Genomic DNA, 10,868 nt, shown 5'->3' with positions numbered 1-10,868 from the left:
TGTTTGCGGAAACTGCGGAAAAATGTTTGCGGAAACTGCAATCATCAAGAATTAGGGTTAGAGCATAGATTACTCTATGGTTAGAATCAGGGTAAGGGTTAACGGAAACTGCGGAAAAATTTTTGCGGAAACTGCGATCAGCGAGGGTTAGGGTTAGAGCATAGATTACTCTATGGTTAGAGTTAGCGGAGACTGCGGAAAAATGTTTGCGAAAACTGCGATCAGCGGACTTCGGTTTTGAGCTATTTTTTCTCTTAATCTTTTCAGGGGAAAAATTTTAAAATGATTGCCGGAAACTGCAATCAGCGACTTTTGTTAATTTTTTTTCTCGATCTTTTTAAGGTACGAACTGACGGTCCGAACTGTTCATGGTACGAACTAGGTTGCATCCGTCGATATCGGCCACCAACACGTTAATGAATGGGAAAAGGTGACAAAACCTTGAAAGATTTAAAATGTGCCTAAATAGTCTGTGGTTAGCACGGCCACAAAACCCAAAAAACAAACAGCAAATAAAACAAAAACAGAAAAACTCACATGTACAGTAGTACCGGACTACCGGTAGGCTAGTAAATGACAGCCTAATGAAAAGTGTTGTGAATTGAATTTGCCAGTTCCAATATTGATGTAGATGAGCATTGAGCAGTCATCATAACAATAGGATGGAAAAAGAAAACCAAACACAAAAAACCATCCTTAGGCAAAAGCCCGTTTTGATGTAGCCCAGCAGAGCAAGGTGTTGAGCTCTTTCTATGATCAGACTGCGCATCACACAGTAGCCTATGACGATTAAGGTTCGAGATCCAGTTAAAGTTATTCTTTCTTGTCCTGGTAGGACGTGGAATGGATGAGCTGGACAGCTGGTAGATTGGTTTTGAATTTTTCATCCTCAAACTGACAAAGCCTTGATAAGTTATTCCTGGTAGTTTCGCATACTTGTAGAGGCTTTTGATGCAGGGCCAGTTATTGAGATTGACAGTAAAGTTTTCTGATTGTTGAAGTGTTGTTGGTGAAAAATTATTCCACCCACTAGTTGCTGCTAAATGGAGAGCAGTCCTAGAATGTGTTGCTCAAGTGCACACTCCGAAAGTCGAACCAGCGTCGATTCATCTTGAAGCTTCTTTGTTCCAGAAGTAACGCACTAACCAACTGAGCTATCGGGGCGGACAATTTACAAAATTAAGTGCATTTTAACAGAATCCAACACAAACTACACTATATTCAATCAGTGCAGCAAGTGAACCAAGGTATGAAAATTTCTGGAACTGGCAGCGGCAGTCAGTAGTCAGACTCATACAGACAGACACAGTCACAGACAGGCTGCCGGAGTGCCGGTTGGCACTTGGCAGACTTTGATTTCAGTGTTGCCATGTTTTAAAGAGTTGCCAGATGTTTTAAAGTTTTACCCTTTTAATTTTTTTTAAATTTAGTACCAGTTTAAGTTGTGATTGAAACAGCTCTTTCATAAAAAAATAACTCGAACAGACACTTCTATTTTTTTGTAAAGTTGTAAAGCTCAACATGGAGAACAAGAAACAACATTTAAAAAAAAGATTACAACAAAAATATTATTGTTTTTGGTTTTGTAGCAAACCGGAGTCGGAGTCGACCATTTTTCAACGCCAAAATCCTTCCGACTCCCACTCCAAAGCCCTGATGAAATTCCCAATCTAGGGAAAAATTCCTTAACAATGAGAACACTGGTTATCATATGTTCCTTTGAGGTTAGGTAAAAACTTTAACATGGTCATACACTCATACTAATACATTTAACCAAGATGAACATAAGCGTATATGAAAGAGCTAATATAGTTTACGAAAAAGCAAGAATAAAAACCAAATAATAGCCTATAACAATGGTCTTATTATTTGCATCCCAAAAGTTTTTAGTTTTCTAGTTTAAATTTGTAGACTTTTTTAACATTAGTTTTTTCTCACAGCTTTTTATAGTTTTTCTTTTTTTCTTTTTTTGTTAAATCTATGACCGTGATAAAGTTTTTGATAACGCCTAGCTAGAACATCACACAACTAAGGCGAAAGAGCCATGTCCATTGAGTCCTGTCTTTGTCATGAGTTGCCAAGGGGGGTGGGGGGGACTTATATACCAGTCCCAGGTATACAAGTTCTCTCATTTTCGCAAACCATCATTTTTTCCAGATTAATTTTCTTTTTTCAATTTCTCTTTCGCCTGAGTTGTCTGATGTTCTAGGTTTTTTCAAAGTTTTTATCTTGAAGTTATCTCTTACCAAGTCATTTTGAAAAAGCAAATAAAGTGGATCTGTACAAAAATAAAACTGAAATGCGCAAGTTAACAGAATATGGTGGTTTTCAGCAGAGTCAGAGGTGGGCAGTAGCGCGCTACTTTTGTCGCGCCGAGCTACATTTAAAAAAAGTAATGGCTGCAGTGGTGAAGGTACTTTTTCCAAAAGTAAAGGAAAGACGTAACATTGTGAAGAGGCGCTACGTTTGAGTCAGTCATACTTCCGTTACCTCTTACTTTCCAATTTAGCCTATAGCGAAAAAAATCGTTTTGCAGTGTTTGATGGAAGCACTATAGAGAATAAAAATAAAGTTTCATCTGGAATAGTGGTTTTCAATCTTTTTGTCTTGGTGGATCCTTTTTAGTGCTTTCCAAGCCATAAGCGTAGCCAGGGGGGGAGGGGCCATGGCCCCTCCCAAATTTCAAAGTTTGGATTCCAAAGTTGAGCCCTTTGTTGAAAACATAATAAAACTTATAGAAAATTATATCGTTTTCCAAGACATTCTGGCTAACTTTTTTTTTTTTTTTTTTTTATTTATTTGCAATCAGACTCAAAGTCCATAGAATTCAAATTTTTAACAGTCATCACACAAAATATCAGACTAACACAACATCAAGCAGGCTACATCAAACAACGTACAAAATACTGTTGTAGTGAATATAGAATGTAGAATTAAAGTAGCAATCAGAAGACATAACATTGCGCAAAAGTGGATTAATTGATCTTTTGCAACGTTCTACAAATGCATAGCAATTTTTTCTTAATAGAGCATCAAATGTTAACACGTCGTTCTGTACCTGATACACTCTAGCACTGTCGCATCTTGACAAATTGTGGATAATTCTGTACGAGTCGTTGTAAGCAACTCGTATGCGATTTAAAGTAGAAGTTTTATAGTTACACCATAGTTGCGAACCATACATTGGCATACAATATGATTGGTACATTACATTTTTAACTTATATTAACACCACCAATAAATTTTGTAAAAACAAATGAACGAAGTAGTTTATAAGTCGCATTCCGGCTTTGCGTGAAGTAGCCTACCTGTACTTCTCTATAAAGCTTTTTCGACCATGACCGCCACGACCTGAACGTTTTGCTGAACATATAAGCTACATTACAAAGGTTGGTTGGTTGGTTTGAATCTTTATTCTCGGACTGACAAAGCCTTGATTGGTTATTCCTGGTAGTTTTCGCATACTTCTAGAGGCTTTTGACGCAGGGCCGGTTACCGAGTTTGGCAGAGTGAAGTTTTCCGATTGTTGAAGTGTTGTTGCCGGGGAATTATTCCATTCACTAGGTGCCGCTGAATGGAAAGCAGTCCTTAACGTGCGTTGCTCAAGCGCACACCCCGAGAGTCGAACTTACGCCGCGTGATTTTGAGCCGGGCGCGTAACAACGGAGCCAACTCGGCGGACAAAACAGCATGTGAAGTAGGCTACTCGGAGTACAACCATAAAGTTAACTTAGTAGGCTACGTTACGTTCTGACCTTACGTTACGTTCTGACCAAATCTTGATTCTGAGGGAGGATGCGTTTATAAAAGTTTTGCCAGACTGCTTGCACTAAGAACTTGATTCTGAGAATGTAGTTTCGCTTGCAGTAGGCCTACTTTTATAAATCCTCAACCTGCAATACATTCTTGAAAAACAATCGGACCTACCGCAGGTGTATGATATAGCCTAGTGGATAGTATGATATAGCCTAGATTGATATGGAAATTGTTTGAAAGATTTTTCAGGCACTTAGATATTTTATATTTGAAATATTTTTGCTATTCAGGCATGTCTTAAACCTTTCAAGGTTTTGCCACCTTTTTCTGTTCATTGACGTGCTGGTATTCCGACTATTGTAGCTAGAGCTAGGCCTAATAGGCCTTGTAGCTTTTTTTTCCGGACGCGTTAATGACAAAAAATAAAATGATTGATTGAGACTCTGTAGCGCACCCAGCATGGGGCTAAGGGGGCTCAAGCCCCCCAAACCCGCCACCAAAAATGAAACTTTTGTATGTTTTCCATTTATACCTTTTGCTTACAGGTTGGATATGAATAAGACACAACAATACAACAGGGCTGAGCATTAACAATATATTTTACACATTTACAGATAGTTTTAACAGCTTAACGTTTTCAGCTTAACTTAAGCCTTCATCAGGAACCTGAAAATATTTATAAAAACGCAATAAATTTCAACTTATCGAAGGTAAAATTACATTAGGAAAAGGCAACTACATAAATAAAAAAATTTGCACCACAGGAAACGTGAAACGTCAAATAAATGTTGAAGAGAATGGACGCGCCTCCAGCAAATAATTGTTTGTTTAAATTTGTTGTAGCGTTTGATTAACAGTGCTTCCAGAATTTTGGTGTCAAATTGGGATTTGCCTTTGCGCAAAATTTTAAATGAGTCAGTAGAGAATTTTCGATCTGTGCAAAAAGAACACTCCATGATATGGTCTATGATGGCACTTTTCTTTAACTCCCTAAAGTTCAGATGCTCCCGTACTCTCGTGGTCAAATGTCTGGTGGACATACCGATGTACCGTACGTCAATGCCGAATCACACGGGCATGTAAAACTGTAGGCTATAGGACATTTGAGCAGAGAGACGAAGGCGTCTGAGACTTTAGTTGAAAATACAAACTAATTTTGAATGATTTGTAAGTAGGAAAAACGTCCACATCAAATTTACTGTTTACAAAATTAGTGTTTTGTTTCAAACTGTTTTCGTGCTAGTTGTTGTTTTCGCACTTATTTGTATTGGCAAACAGAAAGCTAATTCTATTTTGTCGTACATGACGAAAAAGTCGAGATCTACACTCTACAGTATAGAAAATTGCGAGAGTGGACGTAGGGATGAGGATGCTGACGGTGCTAGTAGCATGGGGTTCACTAGGCCAACTTCTAATCTGATTGAGAGAACGAATCTTGATGTATCGGCAACCGGTGGGTTGTGGGCCGTGAGTGCCTTTAAAGTTTAAATAATAATTAAAGGGATGGACATTGGCCTATTGTCACTGTCACTATTGTTGCAAATCACTCGGCCGACATTTCTGAATTAGCCCTCCCCTAATTTTTTTTCTGGGTGCGCTACTGGATTGAGTCAATTAAATCAGTAGCCTGATAGGCAACCAATCTTAAACAAATTTGTTCCATGAAATAAAAATATTAAGATTTGTAATTGTAATGAAACACTAAACAAAAACGGAGTAAAATTCAATGGTCAAATGGTAAGTAACATACGATACGCAGATGACACTGTCATTCTCGCCGACACAGAAGAAAAACTACAAGAAAGCATCGACAAAATCAGTGAAATCAGTAAAAAATACGGAATAAAACTCAATTTGAAGAAAACAAAGACAATGCTGATCGAAAAAAGCAATGAAAATAAAAAAAATAAAAATTAAGCTGGAAGGAGAACAATTGGATCAGGTCACCACGTAGCCTACACATACCTAGGGTTCCATATTACACAAGATGGAAGATGCACCAATGATGTAAAAAGAAGAATTAAAAGCGTCATTTTGGAAATGCAAGGAATTTTTAAGAGGAGAAATAAATTTACAAACTGAGACTTCTATCTTGTTACATCAAACCAGTCATGTCATATGGAAGTGAAAGTTGGACCTACAGCAAAGAAATTCACAAAAAAATTAATGCTTTTCAACTCTGGTGCTACAGAAAAATATTAAAAATATCATATAAAAAACACATAACAAACGAAGCAATTAGGAAAAGAATTGGAGTGCAAGATAGATAGGCAAACGACTTAGCAAAACAAAAGATGAAATTCGCTGGACATATTTTGAGAGGATCGGCAGGACAGCTACATCAATTGGTTTTTGAAGGTATGGTGGAAGGAAAGAGGTGCAGGGGAAGAAGGAGACGAACATGGGGAGATGATGTTATACAGTGGGCTGATTTGTCAAGCATTGGAGAAACAAAAAGAGTACCTAGCGGAAGAACGTGACTTGTGGAAGAAAATGACAGCCAACCTTCGGATCGGAGACGGCACGTGATGATGATGATGAATGAAACATTTACACATGTCACTTTTTCTTTTCAACACATTTTACAGTTCTTCACAAACAAGAAGCAAAAAATAAATAAAGCATTGACGTAACATCTGGAAAACCTTTACGCCGCCTAGGACAGCAGGTTGTGAAACCAATGATTTAAAAGTCTCAACTTGATAGGTTTGAGTTCAATGAACTCGATTGTTTGCATTTACTAGAACTTTCATTTTCAGCCATAAATTTTCATTTTTGTCTTTTAAAAGCTTCAAATTTCAGTAGCTTATGTTGACACAACCGTTCTTATAAATATGCATGTCTTGCTCTTTGTAAAGAGGTAGCTTATTTTTAACTACGGATAAACCTGAAAACAAAAAACTCTAGACAACCATTTAAAAAGATGACTTTTTGTAGATTATCGTTCTAAAATAGCAGTGAAACAAGCACAGTTGGTACATAATGTTGTAGCGTTTTGCTTTGACCGGGTTATTATCAAATATTCATGAACAGCGATTTTTTTAAGCGTAAATGTTTTGGTGCGGTGGGCCGTTTATCTCTAACGAGCTACTTTATCTATGGAGTGTGAGTACCAAGGTCTTTCATTTAGCGTTTGTTGAAGTTGCATTGACAATAAGAATCGCCGAGTAAAAGGAAAAACTATTCTTAAATACCAATTTAGCCTACTGCTATGAGTCAGTGATTGTTTTCACGTTGTAACATTAGTTGGATGCAATTTAATTTTTAAGTGACGCTTAGCCTTTAGGCTACTAAGTGTTTGTTTTACAAAGGGCTAGTTTTAAACAGATAAGTTTAAGCTATCACTATTCTGTAGATAGCATCACTAAGTGCAATTTGAAAAACGTTGGGGAGCACTTTTTCGTAAAAAAGCTTTCAAGTTGAGTTCCTTTCTTCCGAATACTGGTTTAGGTTAATCCACGTGCAGAGAATACAATAAGTGGCCTAAAAATAAAATTGTTTAAATAGGCTATTTTGATTTTGTCTTTCGATTTTTGTTTAAAGAAATTAAACCCACTGCAGTGACGTATGGCGGTGGATTTGCAAAGGTATACAATTCAGCAGCACGTGTCACAACTGGCGCAAATACTACTAACAACAACCGATTGGTGTCGCTAGAGTAGCGTACTATTTGGCTTATCCGATCAACAAGTTGTCTGAAAAAAACTGGCATTGAAAAAAAATCTCACGCAATCGCCTTTTTTATTCATGTTATTGAAATCAAATGGCTTGCAGGTACTCACCTCTTGTAGCTTGCCTATACAAAAATATCTTAGTTTAAGCTTAACAATTCGATCACATTCATGTAAAATTTTCCTCGGCTCACTTCATAAATAGCGTATTTCCGTTATAAACTTACAGGCCAGGCATGCACATCGAATTCTGTATGCGTTTAGCCAGATGTTATTTTAATTGGAATAATTTTTCAAAAACATTTTCACAGGTAGGGAAAAAATCCACCATTAAATTATTTTTATAATTCTACAAGAAATTTAATATCTCGATAAATCTTTGTTTGTATGCCTTGTATTCACGGAGAATCCGCCAACTAAAACTGTTTCAACTTTGGATTTTACCAAATTTAAAGTCAAAAAGCACAAAACAAACGTCTAAAAGTTGAAAAAAATTGTTTGAGGGTGTGAATGTGATTGCTATTTTCAAATTTGAATATGCAGCACTTGAACTTGCAAACATTTGTTAAGTTAAAAAGATTGATCGAGTTTTCAATTTCGGTCTTCACTATTTATTTCGGTGTTCAACTAGCCTATATTACAATCGAACAAGTTGAGAAAAACTATGTTTGTGTAATTTCACTCTTAGTTGATTAAGCTTACTTTATATTTTTAGATATTTAATAAAAAATAAATAAAAAATGATTAACCATTTTTTCAAAATTATTTATATCACCGATAAAGCTTCAGAAATTGCCTGAGGTTTTGTAATGGTGTAACAACGGCTCTATTTGTTTATCACTCACTTGTAACAGTTGATATTAGATTATTTTTCTAAACAAACCTACGCAATAGAATAAATTTGCAACTTCCCTTACACATCCCACACATGAATCAAAGCAAGTATGATTCATGTCGATTCATACACTTGATTACCCAAAAACCTGCTTATAAACCTACTTTTGTCTTCACATAATAAGCATAGGCTGTATAGCCTCTATTCTATATGAACGATTGTAAAAAATGCTTCGGCGCGAGATTAGAACAGCTCTATACGTCGCCTACATTTTAAATTGTGGCATTTTGTTCTCTGCAATAAGTTCAGCTATTTTGCAATAAAGCTTTACTATAAATGGCAGCGAGATTTAGAGAGTTGGCCTATTATAGAACCCTTCACAAAACCTTCAGTGAGCATTTCATATGTAGTTGCCCCACAGCATAGACCCTTTTAAGCGACACATTATAATGTGGATTTGAAAACATATAAAATGTAATAACAACAATGAAAAATATGACGTCAAAGTGTACGAACGAAGAAATGTAAAACTTGTTAAAAAGAAAAAATGTAAATTAAAAGCAAAAAAGGTGAAAAATTAGCTTACAACTAATTAAAAAAACTTAATACAGTATACTGTTTTAATTTTCATAAGTTAAACTGGTAGGTTAAAGTGTTATATTTTATCATTAATAATCTTATTTTATAACTGCAGACAGGACGTTACTGTTTTGACGTAAAGGTCTCATCAGTGCAGTAAACTACACAGGAGAATTACTTTATAACTATTTCAGCGTGGTGATTTTTCCATTTGTGGTACGTAAGGAACCACATTTTTATACTTCTACCGTTCTTCTACCCACCTATAATTTTATTTTATATATTTTTTATTATATAAATTTTGATGGTGTAATTGTCATGTGACTGAACTGAACACTATGTAATTGCTCCAACTCTGATTGGCACTCGAGCAAAGTAACAGTAACATTTCTGTGACGTAATCACATTATCGTTTCCAAACGTGTTTATGCGGTATTTTGCCAATATTTCTTTATGCCGTTCTTGAATAACAAAAAAAGTTGTTTTTTACACGAATATACTGTGACCAGTCCTTTAGCAAAACTTTCCATTTTTGGAGAAAATCTCTACAGTAGTAGCCCAGACTTCTTGTAACCAAAATACCATATTTATAAAATCATTAAATTTGTAAGAATATAACCGGTTTTTCATTCCACTTTTGATTTTTCGAAACTCTTAGCAGTAAAAATTGAACAAAATAAACATATGCGCGAAGTTCCAAAACAAATTTTAAAAAAGTAATAGGCCTAAAAAAAAGTAATAGGCCTAAATTGAATTAAGAGAACCTAGACCCAATTAATGATATGAGTTCATAAATAATAAATTGAATGATATTAGCACAGATACAGTAAGAGCATGCCCAAACGTGGATGAAACCTGAGATTATGGCAAGCAATACAAAATCGAATGCAACTGGCAACTGGCATATGCCAGTTGCATTCGATTTTGTAACAAACACCGATATTGCTTGTTTGATGAAAAATCACATGTTTATGACAGAAGTAACTTAATGGTTCAAGTACTGTTTTCAGCATTGACATCGATTTACTGTGAGCTCCTCACAATACAGGTCAACCTAAGCAGCAAGTTTTGCTATTGTGCTGCTGAAGGATGACTTTATTGCGTGATTGTGCTTCTAGCAAGTTATTAAAATGTGACCTATTGATTAAGGTTAAACAAAAAAATATTCATAGAAATCAATACATCAAACTACATCAAACATAGTTTCTACTTTCAAAAAATCTCTACAGCCTGTTTCCCCCTAAAATGGGGATCATTAGAAGGTCTTTATTTAAACAGAATCTATTTATAATCTTTATATATTAATTTTCTAATTATTATATAATCTATTAGCTTATGCAACGCTTGAAGCACAGAACATGCAGTGGCAACTGGCAAATAAAGACCTTGTCACAACGCAAACTAAATACAGGTATTTTCCGCATTCGAACACTTCAAACTTAAAAATCACTATATAGGCTACATAAATCCTGGACATCAAGTTTGCTCTCATAAAAACTCAGTAGGCTGGTAGAAAAAAAAAAATATAAAGTAGCCTAGTTTTTGTATGCTGTAACATTCTGAAGCAATATGTGATAAAAAAGCTAACATTCAATTCAACTTCAAAATTTCTTTTGTGGGCTGTCCAAAAACACCACGCCCATAGTGTCTGCTGATTGCACAAGTTGTCAGAGCTTTTAAAGAGAGAAATTATATTGTTTGAGCTGCCAAGTAAGCATAGCCGTAAGAGACGGGGGTGTAGGAGGAGCAGTCGCACCCCCTCTACAAATAAGACGTCGCAAATTTAGGCAAAAATGTCTATATATTTGAGAAAGGCGCTAACCACTCGGCTAACCACCCAACCACTAACCACCTAACCACCTAACCACCCTAACCACTAACCACCCAACGCGCTAACCACTCGGCAGCAGTGGCCGAGTGGTTAGCGCGTTGGGCTCGCAGTCGAGAGCCTGCATGTTCGACTCCAGCCACCCGCACTTGCTGTTGTTTCTCTGGGCAAGAAACTTTACGATAATTGCCTCTACCCA

The sequence above is a fragment of the Aplidium turbinatum genome, chromosome 2, assembly GCF_918807975.1.
Source record: "Aplidium turbinatum chromosome 2, kaAplTurb1.1, whole genome shotgun sequence".
NCBI classification, from domain to species: Eukaryota; Metazoa; Chordata; class Ascidiacea; order Aplousobranchia; family Polyclinidae; genus Aplidium; species Aplidium turbinatum.
This window is presented reverse-complemented; position numbering follows the sequence as displayed.